General features: G+C 48.1%; 1 protein-coding gene across 4 annotated transcripts in view; it reads left to right on the top strand.

Moving 5' to 3' along the window:
• Nucleotides 1-12,781: 12,781 nt before the first annotated feature.
• Nucleotides 12,782-20,545, top strand: part of dgkzb (diacylglycerol kinase, zeta b) — a 29,786-nt gene continuing 22,022 nt past the window's right edge. The window contains exon 1 of one of the 4 annotated variants that reach the window (XM_085168855.1): nt 12,782-15,464. The gene's annotated coding sequence lies outside the window, so the exon portion shown is untranslated. Of the gene's footprint in view, nt 15,465-18,769 lie in introns of those variants that run through there. The other 3 variants (XM_085168854.1, XM_085168856.1, XM_085168857.1) reach the window with 3 other exon arrangements.

Raw genomic sequence — 20,545 nt, 5'->3', positions numbered from 1 at the left:
TGACCCCAGGTCAGCTGAGGCGTATTTTGAAATTACACAGAAATCTGTATAAAACGTATGTATGCTCTGCAGCTTTAATCAGTTTTTAAATCTCCTGGTGTAAGTGCAGCCGTGGGCTGACGGTGACGCTCCTGAAGCTCAGGATGTGGATGTTTTCACAGCGAGTGTCCAAACCACACAGCGTGGTGTTAACCTCGAGCTGTGGTTGGATCATCCTTCAGCTGAACTTTGGTGTCGTCTTCCTGCCGTTGTGATGGCGTTCAACATGAGAGCATCTTTCCTGTGCTCATGTGTTTATGTGTTAGTGTGTTAGTGTCATCACCACTAACTTCTAGCTCTCATAAACCTCGTATGCTTTTATTATGCTTATAAAAACTGGGAGGAAATCTAAATCTAAATTGATTTTTTAAAACCTCAAATCTGAACACACACACAGGACGAGAGACTATCAAAATAAAACAGGAAGCTAACACTGACACGTTTGACTTACCTGGATGACTGAACATGGATCGAGACACAGGCTGTGTCCCAATTCAGGGTCTGCAGCCTTAAAGGCCGCATTTTAAGGCCGATTACGTCACAGCGGCGCCGAAGGCTGTCCCAATTCAAAGGCTGCTCGAAATGCAGCCCTCAGATGCGTCCTTCATTTCCCTGAATGTTAAGGCTGTGGCGGTGTAGACTTCGTGGCCCAACATATCCCAGAATGCATAGTTTATTATTGAATATTATGTCACTTATTTATGTGCAAATGTTTAATAATGAAGAACATTAAAACATGACTGTTGCCACATGTCAGCAAAGTTATGTGACATTAGTGACGTTTGTATGTTAACTTGCTTTTAAAGCCTTTAAAATATAATAATACAACAGTCGACTTTAATCTTACAGAGAATGTGATGATTTTGTGGATAATTAAAGTCAGTCATATATCCACAAACACAACAAGCTGAAAGTCAGTGATGCTGCTCGGTTTGCAGTCCTGAATATCACGGCACAAGCAGGATTCACTGCACTGTTAATGTTAGCTCTGTTATATTGCTGCCTCTGCTCGGTGGTGTCGAGCCAAACGGACTTTAACGTGTGTTTGAACGAGCTGACGGTTCACTCGTTAAGCTGAAAGAAAGATGCTTTAATCACAGCAGTCACACATGTGTCCACTGTACCATCTGGGAACTCTTCTTGTTCAGCACTCGTAATAACACAAACACTAAATCCTCCTGTTTGTAGCAGTGTGTACACCTGAGACTGTCACCTGTGTGTCCTGCACTCTCTCTCTGTTTCTTTCTCTCTGATTGTGGAATAAAAGGATGAACATGTATTTAAAGTTTAACATCACTAACTGTCTGTCCTGAATCAGTCTTATTAGGTAATGTTCAAATAATGTTATCATCCAGTGTTTTCAGTGTGGGAGAAAGTACTCAGGGCCTTCAAGTTACACACTATGAAAGGCAGCAACAAGTTTAATGTTCAGAAACCTAAAGTATGTATCAGCAGCTGAATGGAGCTAAAAATAAATGTTTGTTTCAGTTCTATGAAGCTTTGAGTATTTTGGATCAGTCGCACTGCTGTGTTTGTTGCATCATATTGCTGTAATTGTTTATATGCTTTATATATTCTGAGCTAAGTTGATCTATAGTGTTACATCATATTCTATAAGGATGTTATGTGTTTGTAGACTTTCTGCCCAGTTTGACCCATTTAGCAGAATCAGCCTGTTTAAGGCTCTGATATCTATTCTGTATGACTTAAAGCAGTTATGACATGGTCTGATTTTCTCACCCAATAAAGGAATATTTTATATATCAGTCGACTCTTCATTCTATCAGACACAGTTATCACAGCTCGTACATTTGCTTTTTACACATATATGTAAGCATTGAGCCAAATTTAGTAATGCCAACATATTAAAAGAACAATATTTGTCTCTTATATATAATACATCTGTATATACACTGTCACAGATACTCGTCTTTAAGTGAAGATTTAAGGTGATAGGAAATATAAATAACTGCAACTTGAATCTTTACTGAAGCTCAGTGTTTGACACAGAGTTCAAGTTCACTGCTGTAATAACTAATATTGATTAATATAATATTGGCCATATTATATTTACATTACCACAGTGAGATGACTTTAGTCTCATGAACAACATCAGCTAATTGTTATTTACTAACTAATCTTAAACGACTGTTCAGTACAGAAAAGAAGCCCAACAATCATGTTTTACAGTCCTGTGGTCTCAGCCTCAGATACTTATTAAATCACACAAAGCTCATGTAGAAACAAACAAATGAACAAAACATGTTCTCCTTCATTTCTGTCAACCACACGTTTCCGGCTGTCATGGTTGCTAGGCAACCTGGGCAGCGCGACGGAGGCTAGACCGTCCCATTTCACAAGCCTCGCACTTCCGGCCTTGGCGGTCTTTGAGTACGCGGCCCTTGAGGACCGTTGAGGCTGCGTACTTTAAGGCTACAGACCCTGAATTGGGACACAATCCCTGAAATGGGACACAGACCCTGAATTGGGACACAGCCACTGAGACAGAGCCGCTGAGCTAACGGGCCAAAGTAAAGCCAGACAAAACCCACGAAACACGGACACGGGGGACACAGGAGGACAGGAAACACGTCACCTGGGCAAAGGTAGTACTGTGTCCAAGCTGAAAACTACAACAGATTCACACTGAAGATATCAAACAGGAAACCCTGGATCGTGACAACCTTAGCATCTAGCTAGCAGCACAGAAGAGGAGCTAGCATAGCGGGAGTAAGGATTTTGTCAGCTCATCTGAAATGCAGCGTTTCTATCAGCTCGACAAACATCAGCAAACACACAAACTGTGTGTGTCACAGTGTGTTGCAGCTAAAGGCCCAGCTGGTGTATCTGACAGGGAGAGAAAACACAGAGAGCTAAGTTCACTCAGAGATGGAGACAGATAAGAAAGAAGGAGCGAGCTCATTTAAAGCTGGAAGTCCTCATGTTTCTAAATCACACGTGATCTGATCAGGATTGTTTACATAAATTCTTGTGTTTCATTTTTGGGAAACGTCCTGCTAAACAAGCTAAGCCGTGCTAACTTTGTGTTATTGAAATGTTGCATGAAAACAGCTGGCAGTGCAGGATAAACAGGTTAGTTTGCAGCTGAGTGCGTGAACGTGGCCGTGGGCTTCGTCATTGAAGACTCAGTCACTGATTTCCACCTTTATATCAGCCGTGTACTGTGCAGCATCACTATGTAGTGATGTGAAACGTGTCGATCCATAAAGATCAGCTGATCACAGCCTGACTGAAGTGTTTTCCCCACGCTGAGCCACTACAGATCCTCCAGCTGCTGAATCCTCTGTAACCCCCGACCGTGCTCAGGTGTGGAGGCAGCGTCGCTCCACCAGGTAGGCAACAGGTTATTCTGTAAGGGTCACGTGTCCGACAAGACAGATTCAAGCTGAGTGCATTCATTAGAATTTAGATTCAAGTAACATTTGTATTCTTATGTGCTATTATTATTATTATTGGTATTATTATTATTATTATTATTATTGTTATTATTATTATTATTATTATTATTATTGTTGTTGTTGTTATTATTATTATTATTGTTATTATTATTATTATTATTATTGTTATTATTGTTATTGTTATTATTGTTATTATTGTTATTGTTATTATTATTGTTATTATTGTTATTATTGTTATTATTATTGTTATTATTATTATTATTGTTGTTGTTATTATTGTTATTGTTATTATTATTGTTATTATTATTATTATTATTATTATTATTATTATTGTTATTGTTATTATTATTATTGTTATTGTTATTATTATTATTATTGTTATTATTGTTGTTATTATTGTTATTATTATTATTATTGTTGTTATTATTATTATTGTTATTATTATTATTATTATTATTATTGTTATTATTATTATTATTGTTGTTGTTGTTGTTGTTGTTATATTAACGCAGCACAAGGTTCAGTTACCTTCTCTAATAACAGGCGTTCAGCGAGTACATTTCAGGGCCGCGACTCTGTTTGAAGAAGTCGACTCAGCAACTTTTACTTTTGTTTCCCTTCTGCGATTTTAATATTAGATCACCAGAGTGAACTCAGAGCAGACCTGCCTGCCCTCTGTGCAAAAGTAACTGCCCCTAAACCTGATGACTGGCGGTTCAACCCGCGGTCACGTGTTCGTGATGCCTTCAGTGGGTCGTTCACGTCACTGTGGAGGAGTTTTCAGGATTGTTTGAATTCGGACGTGCTGGAGGGTTTCCCAGCATGAACGCCTGTTTAAGGTCACACTGATTCTGGCCACTCAGCCAATCAGAGGTGGACGTGCTGTGGTGTTTCTGATCATTGTCCTGCTGCCCGAGTGCTCTTGAGCTTCAGGGCACGGACTGATGGGCGGACATCCTCCTTCAGGGTTTTCAGGTCGCGGTTCTGTCAGTTGCAGCGAGTCGTCTGTATGCTGGGATGTTTTTGCTCCTTGGACTCTCCTATGGAGGCCATTTTGGCCCCGCCTCTTTGTTATTGTTGACCTCTGACCTTTACTGAGCTGAGTGAGGCCTGCAGATGCTGTTCTGGGTTTGTTTAGGATTTGATTTGTGAGTCTCTGATTTTTCGCTGTGTGTTGCTGCTGTGTTCACCTTTGTGTCGGTTCATTCATGTGAAGTATGTCGATGCTCATATTCCGTCTTTCAGCTACATCCATGTTCACTTCCTGTTTCACTTGGTCCGTGGTTTTCTCTTCTAGTCTCAGTTCTGATTCCTCAATCCTGATTTATGCTCAGCTTCTGCTCTGCGAGTGTTCCCCTCCTGTACAGGTGTCTCCTGTTAGTTACTTCCTGCTTTACTCTGCAAGACATAATCATTAAATGTACGTTATTAGACGTGAAACATTCAGGAGCTGCTGATTCGTTCGTTACGCAGCGTCACCGTGAAACTGTCGACCGTCATTATTGATATGAATGAAATGAAACGTTCAGAGCAGTCGTAGGAAACCTGTTTGTGTTTGCCACGCTCCTCTTTGTAGTCTTATAATACTTTATAATATAAAATAATATTATTACTGTGTAATAATATTATTATAGAACGTGTTTAACAAAAGTTAAACTTACAGTTTGTTTGGTTTGGAACAAAACTCTTAGACACTAATCGTGTCCACTGTGGGCACACTGAGCTTCATACGCCACAGTAATCTGATTACTTCTCTGTTAGTATTTCACAGTAAATACAACACTGTGCAAAAGTCTTGAGCCCCTTCATTGTGACTGTTCTGCAGGTTTCTGCCGCTGTAGCTCTTCTGCTGCGAGGTTCAGAGATGCTCTTCTGCACAGCTCGTTGGTAACCAGTTGCTGTTGTCCTCCTGTCTCTTCTCCTCTGACCTTTGACCCTAACGGGGTATTTTCTGTGAGAGCTGGATTCGTTCAAACCTTCTGTGTAAACTCAGAGATGGTCCCAGCTTATCATCAGTTTCTGAAACGCTCAGAACAACAACCACGATCACAGTCCTCAGTTTGAACTTCAGCAGGTCGTCTTCATCACGTCTTCCTCCCTGAACGTGGAGAGTTCGCTCTAATCTTTGGTTTTCTTTGGATGAACCTGACACATGATGGAATTTTACACATGGAGCGAACAGAAGCGGCGATGAGGTCATGTCTGCGTGTTGTTATTGGCAGCTGCGCCTCCTTCAGTGACGATGGAGACCTGAAAACAACTTTTAGCGAGCAAAGCTTGAACAGATTTCTGAAAGTGAGGCGGCGTGCAGAGCCGGGGGGACGCTATTTGTCTTCAAGCGTCTGATGAGATCTTTTTTTACTCTCCTCCTGGCCGCTGCACCTCCGCTTTAATTGCCTGTCAAAAATAACCCGGCTCATCCTGCAGTTCCACCTCGGAGCGGGAACCCAGGGGACGAAGCCGCCGCGTGCACGTAGTGAAGATCTGTGCGTGGGCCTCGCCGTGGCCGCGCGACCTCCGCTTCGCTGCGGTTCGCTCGCGCCTCTCCTCTCGGTGTGGGCTGCTTTGCAATCTTTATGTAAAACCTATATGTGGGAGGGCAGCGCTGCGAGAGCAGCTGCAGACATGTGATCCGAGTGAGAGGCAGCAGAAGCTGAAACCGTGTTGGTGTTGGACTCCTCAGACCTGCGGCGGCTTCTCGGACCTCTCGCTGCTTCAGCTACGACTGAAGGAGGAGGAGGAGGAGGAGGAGTGAGCCGACCCTCAGCTGCTGCTGCTGGAGAGGAGAAAATGAGTTCATTTCCTCTCTCTCTCTTTTAAACAGCTGTACAGTGGCTGAAGCGCCAGCAGGTGGCAAAAGCACTCACCTCTCTGCCCTCAGCCAATCAGAGGCAGGCAGCTGGGGAGTGGGTGGGACAAAAGAAAAGGAGAGGGAGAACCACAGAGCTGAGATAAAAAGTAAAGAGAAGAGAGCGGAGACGCGACTCCGAGGAGAGGAACGGGAGCAGCAGCTGCTCGGCAGAGAGGGAGAAGGAGAGAAGGGAGGAGGAAAGGAGGAAAGGAGGAAAGGAGGAGCTCCTTCCACACTGAAGCGTTTGTTTCTCTGTTAAACTTCCTGGAAATGCAGCGCAGACAGGCTTCCTCCGGCTGAGAGGGTTAGGAGGAGGAAGGAAGCCAGTTCAGAGTGAAGCTGCCCCCACCTCCTCCACCTCCTCCTCCTGTCACAAAGAGAAGCGTCGATCTTTGCTTCCTGCTGCTGAGAGGAGACGCGCGGAGGTCTGCAGCCGAGGCACTTCCTGTGTTTGTGAGGGTGGAAAGTTGCGCGTGGAAAGTTAAGCGGCTGTGGCGATGGCCGGCGGCAGCTCAGAGCTGATCCCAGAGCAGCACTGAGCACGAGCATGGAGGAGCAGCCGCCGCCGCCGCAGGAGGAGGAGGAGGAGCAGCATGCTCCGCTGCAGGATGGAGGAGAGGAGTCCACCTCCACGTCTTCAGCCTCCAACGCAGAGCTCCCCCGGGCGACGCCGGCCCCCACCTGCCAGCACAACAGCAGGACCTTCACGGGTCTGAGGATCTTCTGCAGGAGGAGGTGAGTGTCTCCTCCCGCTGCTGCGCGCGTACGTCTGCGGCTCAAGTTTTCTTTTAAACAGTCAAACTTTTAATCGCTGACACACGGGGAGCCAATCAGAGCGCACGCACAGAGTAAACTGATGGTGGTAATGCAGCTTGTTATGTGTCGCGATCGCTCGCAGATTACACGTCTAAACGTTCGACACAAACGCAAAGGTCAGTCGGTCAGCAGGAAGCCTGCACTTTGACCCCGACGCTTCTCCGGCTCAGCTTTGCTTTTCAGGTTTCGTCTTTGCTCCCACGGTGACGCATCTCTGATCCACATCAGCATTTATAACCACAGATTAGTAACCAGCTCACTCTGCAGCTTCTTCTTCAATCATAAGGTCTCAGTTAGATGCTCGTGTTGGATCAAACACGGCTGACAACACTTTGTTTTTCTCGTCTTATATAAAACCTTTCAGCTCAGGACAAACGTCTCTTCATATCTGAGCAGTTTTCATGTTTGAGTTCATCGAGATTCTCAGACTCTGAAGTTTGGGTGCAGTGAAGCGAGGGAAATCTGGAGAACACCTCCCTCAGAGATTTCCACACGTATTCACTTCAGTACTGAAAGCGACGTAGGTGCACGAAAACACGCAAAATCCCGTCGGCGACGTCCACGCCGCGCTGTTTCCCTCAGCTCTCATTCATCCAGATGTTCTCAGCTGGACAGATGAACTCTGAGCTGAAGGAGCCGCTGTTCGTATCGGCGAGGCCTCGCGTCCACGGTTTCACGTCTGCAGACGCCCGGCGATGGCTGATGTGACAAAGTGGGTTCAAATGACCAAGAAGAGTCCTTTCAAAATAAAAGCCAGCTCCTGACGCTGGCCTTGAAATGAAAAACAGTCTTAAATGTCTGTAATTACGGGTTTAATGGTTTCTGGTGTGAACGGCGTGCTCTCTGTGGGCTGAACCAAATCAGCCAAAGTTTTGGGGTTTCGGGCCGTTTGTGGTCACGTTTGATGGAAATGTGATGATGCTGGAAGAGGAGGAGTTAAAGTAAGAGCAGAGAACAGCTGCAGGCCGTAAATATGGATTTATAAACATATAAACATGTAATTCAGATTCTCGAACAGTGCGACTCGTCTGCAGTCCCTCCACAGTCCCTTTCGTCTTTTCTCTCTTTTTGTGGTTTTCGCCATGGCGGCGGCGGCGGACCGTGGTGCTCGTCCAGATGTGGCTGCGGGCTTTCAGACGGCGTGATGATTCACAGATTAGAGAAATGAGTCGATTCATTAAGAGCTCCTAACCTGCTGCTGTTCACGCCTCTGCACAGGAAGCGAGGCGTCACGCGGCGGCTCGGAGTAAAGACGCCGCTGCCAGAGTTCCTTCACAATTTGACTGTTTCTTGTGGTTTTCAGTAAAGCGGCGAGCGCAGAAACGATAGCGAAACTCAGCCGATGCAGTTTCATCCTTTTCTTCTGTCACTTCTTTCCTGCTTCGTCTCATTTTTAAATAAACGTGATTGGTGGAAAAATTCTCAGCAGGTTGGATCAAAATGTTCATCTGGACGAGTCTAAACCAGCGTCTGCTTCACACGCTGTTACAGGGAAAGGTTTAAAATGTGTTTTTGCTCTCCTCCACCGTCAGAGCAGGTGAAGCGAGGAGGAGCGGCGCAGGAAGCTCGTGTCATTTGTTTGTATGTGCGGCAGCTGGCACCTGTGAGTCTTATTAGACAGGAAATACTGCTGTCACATGCTTAAAGTGGGCGTTGTCCATTTCCTGTACACACAATAATATACTCTCTACTCTCGGATGTCTGTGATGTCACAGAGAGACCCCTAATATGGTCATCTAATATGGTCATGGCCTTTAAAGTGGGAGGATCCAGAGCAGCTGGTTTCAGACAGGATGAACTGAGGGTCATGCAAAGAAGGCTTATTCTGATCAGCGGCTGATGTTTGACGTTGGACTCTGACGCCTCGGCTCTTGTTTATCTTCAAAATTATATTTAAAACATTTATAGGAGGACGAAGCGTCCTGACAGGCTCGGCTTCATTTCTGTACTTTTGTTCTTGTGCTCCGTTAGAGTAGCTCCGCCTTCTTTGAGCCCACTTACGCCTCATTGGCCAGCTTTAGGAAGCCTGCCGAGGGGCATATATGTATGCAAACCAATCAGAGAGCGAGTGAAGTGGTTTGCACAGATGTTTGAATGTGATTCAGGTGTCGGACGGTTTTAACAGGAAGTGCTCGCTGCTGTATTTTTAATAGCAATGAATCAGGCGCCGTGTCGCTGTAGCTCCCGCGACACATCGAGGACACGCGTCACGCGGATGTTTCCAGCCGTCAGACTTCCTCTTCGATGGGCTGAGCTCTGAGTAACGCGGAGCGTGCGCGTTAGTCAGCCTCGTCTCCGTTTTCACGGAGATGAAGTCGGACAGCGAGACGCCAAATAACAGGAGGGACTTACAGGCACCTGCGTTACAGCACAGCTCAGGGGCTTTTATTTTGAAGTGAAAGAGCTGGACGGCGAGCTGGATACGCTCGCCTGTGAACAAAAAGGTAACAAGTGCAGATTTAAGTTCAGTCAGGTGGTTTAATCTCCCAGCGATCTCCCACGGTCCTCTAATTATAGCTGCTATTAATGGATTGGCAGGGAAATTAATTAAAAGAGGTCATTTTTAGGGCCTGGTGGGAGGTTTCACTGCACGGGAGGAGGAGAGGATCCAATCTGCAGCTCTCTGAGGACGGAGAGGAGGACGTGGAGGACTCCTCCTCCTCCCTGGAAGCAGCCAAGGGCTTTAGAGGACGCCGCTGTGCTTCTTCTTCTCTTGTTGAAAATGTAAGAAGAGTCGAAAATGCACAAAAGCAAACAAACAACCGCAGCGCGGCGCATCCATCGGCCTCCGGCAGCCACGCAGCTCACTATTAAATGTGTGGAGGTGAATACTCCTCCACCCTCTAAGCTCATCCACCCTGGTGACTGTGGAGCAGGTCTCCACCTGACACAGAAAAGCGCTACTCCCTCAGCTCGCCGTCCCTGCTGGGACGTCAGGTTTGAGCAGCACCTTCTTCCAAACCCCCACCTCAGAGGTGGAGCACGTCTGCAGAGCCTGAGCTGGGAGGAGATTGGCTGGACCTATGATTGAGCTCTGTCAGCTGTTACATAACGCTGCAGGTCGTGTGCTGACTGAGAGGTTGGCGGTTGGATTCCTGCCGGGTGTCTCGGGGCAGCACGAGGAGCCTCGCAGCGGTACGGCGTGGATCAGTGACACGTCTTCAGTGTGCTTTGTGTTGTTGCTTCTCGCTGACCCGTCAGCGTGCACACATGTGTAACATCTTCAGCTCCCAGTTTGGACGAGCTCCATGTGGAAGTCTGGACTCTGAGCTGTGTGTGACAGGAAAATGTCAAAGGTCACAGCGCTTTATAGGACGTGATCCGCCGGTGTCAGCAAACCAGGGAAATAAACAGCTTTAGGGGCGTGTTTGTTCTCCGCTGTACGGTTGTAAAGACGAGCGTGAGGATTGTGCTATAAAACGAAGCACGCTGCCGCCGTCACACCTTCGTCTGTTTTGCCTTTAAGGACTTTTTATCAAACACACTGACCTCTGACCTCTGGGAAAAACACGATTACAGTTTGAGCCAAACAACTTTATTCAGATCGTAACATGTTTCTATAGAAGCAGCGTCCTCCCAACAGCACAGGCTGAGTGAGAGGAGAGGTGGAGAGGTGGAGAAGAGTGCAGGGAAAGATGGCGCTGCTGTGATGGTTGGCGGCGGTGGAGGCCGGCTGAAGGTGCTCGGATGGTCTGAGCACGTGCAGAGGAGGGAGGGTGGAGTCTGTGATGAGTATCAGTGATGATGATGATGATGATGCAGTGTGTGCGGTTCAGACATGTTTAATAAAGCTGATGATGAAGGTTAGCTGGGTCCTAACTTTAACGTAAGCCTGACCCCAGACGCTGCTGCCGCTTCCCTCTGTGCTTCTCCTATCTGGTTTCACTGAGGCCACGCCCCCACCTGTGACATCACCCCTCCTTTCACAGCTGACAGATAATGGAAAACACCTGCTGTGATGTTACAGAGGAAGGCGGGGCCTAAAAAGCTTTTTTTTGCCCTGAGTTCAGTCTGCCAGGTTCAGATCGCTTCCTCTGACCTGATTGGACGAGATAAAAAGGGGGTTGGTCCTCTGGAGACAAACCAGGTAGGACGTCTGTCATCCTCCACATACCTCATGAGCTGTTTGTGGCCTGAGACAGGTCACTGCCCTGCTGCCATGACGATGATGATGATGATGATGGCCTTCACTGTGGCGAGCAAAAGCTGAACAGGTGACAGTGATCAGTGAGAACAGACACGGCTAACGAGCAAAGACCCGCCTCACGGCGTAACGCCAAAACTGAAAGACTCCAGATTATTATCAGTAACTAGACTCCGCCCCCACAGGTGAAACCTAAGCTCTGGGTCAAAGGTTATTGAGCCCAAACTTTACAGACGACGTCACAAAGATAAAAATAGAACATGAGACGTTCTGCTGTGGGCGGAGAATATGACAGGAATGCAGAGCAGCCGCCGTGACATCACACGCCCCGCCCTGCACAGTCAGCTGTTCAGTCAACTTCATTCATACTGCACCATCACAGCAGCAGGGGCGTGAAAGCTGAAGGCTCCGCCTCCTTCCTGCACTTCAATCCTGTAGGAACAACACGTAGGCCTGCAGGACGCTTCCTCCAGCGCAGCGTCAGGATGATGTCACGCTGAGACTGATCTCTGATCGGTCACTCGAGCGCACGTCTGGCTCTCCGCGTCCATGCAGTATTTATGGTAAGTCGGCATCACGCTGCACCTCACGCTGACACCGCGAGCGGACAGGCCGTCCTGCCGCAGCCACGGCGCTCCGTCCGGGTGTCGGGTGTCACGGGCGGGTGGAAAGCCTCGGCGCCTCAGGGTGATGTCGGCCTTTTGCTTGAAACACGCCGCTCAGGTGTGTTTCTGTGGGAGTTTTCTGCTCCAAAACTTTCCACACGTTCGGAAAATATCTGCACGCGTGTGTGAGGACTTTTAGGAATCACGCTTATCTGGAAAACCAGAAGAACAGGAAGCACGCGGATCAGGCCGCCATATCGTTCCACCGTCCGCAGACCAAATCACAACAAAGCAGTTCCTGCCAAAACATTAAGCACAGGCAGAGACGGGCTGAAGTCAGGTGGTGAAACAGATGAAAATCTAACGTCTGCTTCCTCACAGCAGCCGACGTTTTCACCGACATCCGTGGACAATAAAGGTCTGTTTTTAGGGCTCAGGTCAGATTCTCTGAGATCCTCCGAGGTCAGAGGTCACACGTGTCTCTGTTCGTCGTCACACCCATCCTCCGTAAACATCAGGGCTGTTACTGACTGATAAGGGGCGTCCTCACGCGAGGATCCGCCGCACACGCCACGCGCCGTGGCTCAGGTGCTGAGTGTTGCTGGTCACAAAGAGCGTGCTGCACCAGAAACCTCGCTGTCACTGCTTTAGTCGTGCGCCGGTTGCTGCGGTTGCCCGTGGTTTGCAGGGAAGACGCTGACTAATGCTGACTTACAAGGAACGCCGCCGACGCCACAAACCTCGGCCGCCGCCCTTCAGAGTAAATGCATGAAACCATTTTAGATGATGAGACTCTTACTTTGAAGGCGAGCGGCCTCGCCGCGGGCAGTCGGCGTCCACGTACACTGCAGGTTTCATACCAGCAACCCACGGTTACCAGGAGACGACATCACAGCGCTGTGTGAGTGACAGTGTGTGTGTGTGTGTGTCTGTGTGTGTGTGTGAGTGTGTGGCAGTTCTTCTGCGCAGTGTACCAGGGGCACATTTGAATTTTCTTTCGGGAGTACCAGGGGCACGAGGAGTGTGTATGTGTGTGTGTGACAGTGTTTGTGTGTGTGTGTGTGTGTGTGGACCCAGGGATTACACAGACCCATTTCCTTGCTATCTTTGCCCGTCTCTGTCCTGTTTCTATAAATAGTCGGGTCCAGGAGGCGCCGCAGCAACTGAGCTCAAACTCTCACGTCCTCACTTCAGCCGTGCTTCTGCAGGCAGGTGAGCGCGTTTCCTCCCGTCACCTCCCGTCACCTCCCGTCACCTCCCGTCACCTCCCGTTACCTGGGGTTGTTTAATCGGCCGTGGGGTCAGAAACATACCTGATCACACCACAAGATGGCAGCACAGCCTCGTGGCTCCTGAGCTGACGGAGGAGAGAAGAAGCTGTTTCCCGGGTGAGAGGGAGCTGCAGTGATGCAGTTATGGATCTGATTGTGTATTTACTGCTCACATAATTAGTTTACTCACCGTCCTCTCGCTCTGAAAGCTAATCGCTCACTCTCTCCGTGTCCGGGCTCAGCTTCCCTCGCCGTGAAAGCAGAGCAGCCGGCGCTCCTGAAGCCAGCATTATTTAAAGGGAATCTGATACGGAGGAGTAAAGGATCAAGCAGGAAGAGAGGAGCCTCCTCTCGTGCACAGCATCAGATCAATACAGGAAACACTTTTTATCCTCCGAGCTCCAGGAGAACACAAACGACCCAGTGACCAATCGGAGATAAGCCTCGCCTTACCTGAAGCTACACACCTGTTTCTCTATTTAGCCTCTCAGTGAAGTTTAAAGCAGCTGCACCTCTCTAAAGTCTGCCCCCGGTGGTGAGTTTAATGTTTGCGCTGGGTGATGACAGAAAGCCGCTTTAACCTCCTAGGATCTGGGTCCACATCACATTTTGATATGCACAGGACATCACACTGCCACTGTTCTTTCAAAATAAAACAAAAATTAAACAAATATCCTCATGTGGCTCGGCTTAGGTTAAAACTAATCTGGTAATTCTTTGTTTTTACATTCATCAGGTCCCAATCAGCCCAAATAACAAAGAGAAATTAAAAACGCTGCCATGAAAGAGTTCGGGTCTTAGGAGGTCAAAGGACAAATCGGGCGTAATGAAGCGAACATTTTTATACCGTCTGTTACTGCAGACCTGTTTCTGCCCGGGGTCAGGCGCTCATGTGCTGCACGACTGATCATTTCTGCAGTTAGAAGATCTTTTGAAGCCCAGCTGAAGCTTTTGATCATTGTTAATCCTTACAATGAGAAAGAAAACTCAAATGCACTAAAGCACGTCAGAAATGCAGGTTTTTAAACTAGAAAGTCTTAATTTTATTATGTCTGTTTGTTTGTTTTTATGTAAATATTTGAACAAAATCACAACATAAAAAGAAGTGGCCCACCTGCAGTACCGTCACAGCCCACTGGGGGCTGCAGGCCACACGTTGGAACCACGTTGGACTATTCAAGCACAAAGTTGCCTTGTTTCTACGTGCTTCTTAAACAGACAGCGTGATTTATTTCTTCATATAAGTGTGTTTTACTGCTTCTGTAGAGGACTTTGATCAGCTGTTAGTTTGAGAGCTGCTGCTAGAAGGAGGTGACGCAGCGACGGCTTTAAAGGAGAGGAAGACGTGAGCGGTGGAGGAGCTCAGCGCTGGCAGTAATCTGCTGAGCGAGCAGGTCGATGATCCGGCCGCAGCAGGAGGCGCTGATCTTTTAAGCCTCTTCCAGGTTTCAGGTCTGTCTGCTTATGTAAGCGCAGCAGCGGGGAGGACGTCAGGAGCGCTCGCAGGACGGGAACGCGTCAAACGTCACGAGCCTCGTCAGGGCAGATTTGTTCTGCGTGACGGGACGTTCCAGGCGGATAAATCGGCTCTGGAGGACGGAATACTGCCGATGACTCAAAGTTTAAATGCACATGCTGCAGTTCCTCTGATGTGCAGCAGAGGCAGCAGTGAGTCAGCCCCATAAACATGAACTGATGCACAATCATTTGAAGTTTGCATCATTATGTTTTTTGTGTCCCTTCATCAGGAGATCATGTGACAGCTGCAGGGAGTCACGTGACCTGAAAGCGTGTTTGCAGACTTTTAATAAAATGACATCGCTCCGGTTGCCATGCTGCTCACAGCGTAGAAACGACAAAAGCAAGAGATGCTGATTATTTGACAGCATCTCATCATCTAATTAGCGGCGGCGGGACGGGGGTTTACAGCGAAGACAAAGAGGAGCACGCTCAGTGCGTGTTTGGACAAATTAATATGCGCCCTGGCTTCCTGTTTTTCTTTTTTTTTTAAATTGGATCCATAATGCAGCAGCGGCCGGGCCTTGAAGTGTTAATGAAGAGTATTCTGGGATGTTGGAGTGGCGCCGGCGGCTCCATTCATCTCCAGGTGATCACAAAAGGACGCCTGAGCAGTGGAGGAGCTCAGGATCGGCCACTCGGCCCGTCCTGCAGCGCGGGGCGGCGTGATGCTGCTCTCAGATCAGATTGATCTCCTGGGTTATTTTAAAGCAGCGGCAGCTTAGTGCCTCCCTCCTCGCTCTGCCTGTCAGTGCGCCTCTCGTCTTCATCCCTGCAGGACCGCCTGATGCCTCCTCTCAGGTTGTATCGAACTGAACTCGCCTGTCGCCGTCTGCTCTGTAGCTTCTCGTGTTTTTGTGGCTGTGAAGAAGCTGGTGTAGTTGTGTGTTAAGCTGCTGGACCTCAGCTGTGTGTAGCGTTAAATCAGCGGCAGGTTACACTCGTTAGGCTCCTGTTTGCTGCAGCAGGTGTTTTTACTGCTCGGCTCTCAGGTGTATCTGCTGTTTGTCTGCTGTACCTTCACACCAAAGTGCCCGACAGCTGAGAGCCCGAACACTCGTTTTTTTTCCGCTGTAGGATCTCTGTGATGTCACAGAGAGAGGATATTCTTAAACCTGCATGTTGTGACGTAACAGGACGGATTTCTATTTAAAGGACGCTTTGCAGGAAGGAGTGGCCAAAGTTGCAAAAGTGCGACAGAAACAGGAAACGGTCTTCGTTTCCATGGTTTCACTAATGCTCAAAGAAAACGGCGAGCATTTCAAAACAAGTTGGCGTCTTCCAGGAAAACTACAGGAACCTCTTTGTGACCCCCAACAGCCACTGACTGACCAATCAGGGACCAAACGGGTTCTTACTCCCCTGAGCCCGCAGCGTCACGTGTCTAACGTGGACTGTGACCCGACCTCTGACCTCATCTTCTCAGAGACTCGCCCCCTGCTGGACAGTGGAGTCACCTGCGTGACGTCACCTGTGGCGGCGACATGCCCGTGATTACCGGTGTTCGCTCGGCGACAGACGAGGCTGCTCGCTCTGTGGTTATTCTCAGTTTGCACACGCAGAGCGAACCGGACGGTGGCGCCACACAGGCACAGGTTTCCATTTATAGCAAACACAGAGATTAAACTTTATTCATAAAACCTTTATTGAGATTAAACGTTCAGATTACATCACTGAGACGTGGCCCTTTCCATCCTCGGACGAGCTGAGCAGCTCTGCTTTGTTTTATGCAGCCTATCAGGTCGGTGATTGGCTGCCCCTCTCTGTGACATCATCGAGATGCAACAGTAGAAAGAAACTGGAAAAAAAGAGTGTTCAGAAAAACCAGCATGGCAACAAACAAATACCAACACAAAGCCCGATGTCAGGATGTGTCCGTCCATCTTTTATATAAAGTCTGTTGGTTATGACACGCCTCCACGGGGCGTTTGACACAGGCGAGCAGCTGAAGCGCGACACATGGAGGCTCCAACCTCAGCTTCTTATCGTGCGTCAGGTTTTGGTTACTGGAAGCTGCTTTCTGCTGACTGACAGCAGCAGATAGTCTATTTATAGAAACACCTCCTCACTTACCTGTTACCTGTCTGAGCGGTCAGGTGACCCAGTCGGCAGTCACACAGGTAACGCGACACCGAGGCAGCGACAGGTGATCAAATACTCGAGTACGAGCTCCAACACGCGAGGGGAGACGTGGACGCGGTTACTTCAGGCTCTGCTGCAGATGGAGGGTCTGAACGTGACCCGGTGATGTAAACACCCTCAGGGACCAATCAGAGATAAGCCCCACCTTCATCTTCACCTGCATCACCTTCTTTACCGTCTTGTGCCGTGCAGCATGCAGAGCCACGCTGCACGTGTTTCAGTGACGAGGTATTTAAAGTCAGAGTATGGGGAGGCATGAAACTCTGCCCCCTGGTGGTGAGTGTAAAGTTTGCACAGGGTGATTACAGAAAGGACGAACTGGTGTGAACATTTTTATACTTTAAACCTTTTTCTGCCCTGAGGAAGCTGAAAAAGCGCCCCCTGGTGGCTGTGCACCACTTAGACCACCTAAAGAAACAGTTTAAACTGCGATTTCTCGCCACAGGTGTCATGAAGCCTGAGCATCAGGCTGTAAACATGTTAGCCATGACAGTCTGTGGAGGCTGACTCACTGCTGCCTCTGCTGGACGTCAGAGGACCTGCAACTTGCTGTTGTAGTGTGGCTCCTCCTCCCGGCTTTTTAAAACCGTGTAGAAAGTCAAACCTGAACGTCTCTGCAGTAAAAGCGCCGTCTGCTGACAGCGATGTCAGCATCGCGTCTAATTACCGCACTATTTGTTTACAGGGCGAGAAGCCAGCAGGTAGTCGTGGCGGTAATTACTGCTGTCGTGTGTGCCACAGCGGCGATGACAGCTTCCTGTTGTCGTGCCGCTCCCTGTGGTGAAAAGCCCACACTCCCTCTCTGCCTCGTTTATAATTCATGCGGCTCTGGTCCTGGCGGGTCAGGCCGGGGGGGGTAACCCGAGCTCACCTCTCAGCCGGCACAGGGCGGTCCCATCAGAGGCCGGCGTGTGGTGTGACGCAGAACGAGGCCTAGTTTTGATTTCGATGCGTTCCGGTAAGTCAGAGCGGCGTGACCGGCCCGTGAAAGCCTGCGGAGCCACTAGATGGTGCCGGGGGCAGGAAATCTGCCTCACCTGCGCACTTCCTGCTGTCACAGCGGCGTTTGTGATGAGGAGCCGTTTCAGAAATGTTACTGATCCTATGACAGCGCACACAGGCCTGACATCCTGAACACACACAAGTGCTGCTGTGCGTGTGGGCGGTCCTGGTTCTGCTCGCCAACGTGGGTCGTGATCCAGGGCCGCCATCAGCAGCTGAGCGAGGGGCCGGTCTGAGAGGAGGTGTTGTTGTTGCAGATTTTATGGATTTTAGTGCGTCCTCTTCCTGTTTATCTGTTCTTGCTGTGTCTACGTCAGTGTGACCCTCTCCAGCAGCTCATCGTCCTCATCATCGTACACCTGACATGACAAACAAAACCAGTAAACACAAACAATCAGCACATTAGATTAAATTAAAGCAGGAAAGTCAGAGTCACACTGGGTCAAAAGCCAAGGAATAAAAATGGGATTTAATCGGGGCTGCCACGATTACGTCGATCAAAATCGTCGACGACTGATTTAATAGTCGACGCGTCGTTTGAAGCTTTGTAAGATCACAAAAGACGCAGGAATAAGTAGTAGGATTTAAGAGTGTAATAACGGACTGAAACAGAAGATGGCAGCACTGCATGTACAAGGATGCCAGCTGCCGTTAAACCCCGAAGAAGAAGAAGCTCTGTCCCAGAATTCATAGCGCGGCCCAGCTCAGTTTCCAACAATGGCGGCAGCTAGTTAGTTTTAATATTACTCTTATTATTCTTTCTGGGTCACAAAATAAACGTTTAACATATTTTCAGGCGAGAATGTAGCTGTGTAAACCTCAAATATCTGCTCAGTTTATCAAGACACCACATATTTTCAAAAGCGCTCCGACGTTTTCGGAGACGTCTGTTAGCCCACTAGCTCGATAGCTAGCCGGGGCTAGGCTAACTAGAGCCGTGAGAACACCGGACTCCCGGCAAATCGTTTTCAAACCCACCGCTGTCTTTCGCTACTCAGGTTAAACATGATATATAAGTCACTTAGATAACTTAAAATGTTATTGTTTGGCTTTTTTTAGTGTTTTATTTGTTCCTGAGTAAATCTGTTTGGCTGAGATTAAAGTTATAGTTTTTACACAGCTGAATAAACGTCAAGCAGACGGCTGAATATCAGAAGTGTGAGATGCTCGAGAATTTACTCCGGTGTCCTGTTATATTTTAGATAGCAAGGAGTTTATTAAACTTCACCGAAACAATCTGCAAACTTCATTAAATTTAATAAACTATCATCTTGTCTTTATTTTTAGTTAGCACATACCTTAAACACTTAAAGCTGTAAGCTAATGATAGTTATATAAGAGCAGATGCTGCTGGTGCAATAAGCTGTACGTTTTACATCCAGTGGATGATGATCTGATTAGTCGACTATCAGAATAATCGTTTGTGGCAGCTCTAGCTTTAATGCATGCTTTAATAAATGGACAATGGAGGGACCTCTCTGATGTGCAGGTTAGCAGCTCGTCAGCTGACCTGAGAAACATGGGGGGGCAGTAAGGATGAAGGTGGGGGCAAGACCGTTTAAGCCTTTAAAAACAAACTCTAAGATATGCAGGCAGCCAGTGGAGTGAAGCCAGGATGGGAGTTATGTGCAGTCGTGCAGCAGCAGCAGAGAGTATTACAGTAATCCAAACGAGATGAAGTAAAAGCACGGAGTACTGTTTCAAAATGCAGTCTGGATAAAATAGGTCTGCTGAGCGCCTTAAATGATAAAAACTGGACTTGACAGAGCCCTAATCAGTCCACCTTAAAACCAAAGTTAGTTTCAACAAGTTTAAAATACTCTGCCAGGCGTCCCAAATCAAAAGAGGAGGGATCACAAGGTCCGCTACGACCAAAAACAATCACCTCTGCTTTGCTTGAATCAGCAGTGGAAGGTTATTCCATGCCTTCTAAGGACGGCTGCCAAAGGCTGTAAATACAATGAAAAAGTCAGAGGCCCTAGAAATGAGCCCTGTGGGACCCCAAACTACATGGTCACATGTGATTGGTCAGCAGACTGGAAAGCTTCCAGAAAATCAGCGCCTTTTCATGTGCAGATGGATATTTATGTGAATGTCATTCATAGCCGGATGGTCCAGCAGCCGGTCTGTGCAAAGGCTTCAGGCACTGTGGCGGCTTCTAAATCACTGAACACTGGCAGGAGGCCTCAGACTCGTCCTGCAGCAGAAGCCCAAAACAGCCACACTCAGGTCGGTCGGAGTTCGATCCCCGGCTCCTGCAACACCAAAAACACTGATGAAAGTGGAAACCGTCCATCGGTCCTCAATGTTTGAACAGGAGAAAGAAAAATCGGTCAGGATCGTCATCAACCCGGTGTTATAACACGGAACCAAGAAGATGATCACCGAAGATTCATCGGGTGAAACTTGTTGGCTTGTTGGCTCGTTAACGAGGCCGCTCCAACAGATCAGGTGAAATGTCGTTTGTGTAGGAAACATTTCAGTCGCTGCAACGCTCATCGTTACCTGAGGCCGCCGCGCAACGTTTGAATGTGAGCTCGTTCTCAGAAAGCATCGACTGGTGCCAGCTCATCATGTTCCAGATCAAGATGCAGAAAACACAACCACAGCTCCGACCGAGAAATACGACACGCTGCCGTCACCCAGAGAAGACGGTGCTGGGGTGGCCACGCCCTCGGATGTTGGCCTCACCACCCAGAGGTCTGGATGCTGCATGTGATGAAGATGAAGCTAGCCTC

The sequence above is a fragment of the Neolamprologus multifasciatus genome, chromosome 7 (genome assembly GCF_963576455.1).
Source record: "Neolamprologus multifasciatus chromosome 7, fNeoMul1.2, whole genome shotgun sequence".
NCBI classification, from domain to species: domain Eukaryota; kingdom Metazoa; phylum Chordata; class Actinopteri; order Cichliformes; family Cichlidae; genus Neolamprologus; species Neolamprologus multifasciatus.
This window is presented reverse-complemented; position numbering and strand designations above follow the sequence as displayed.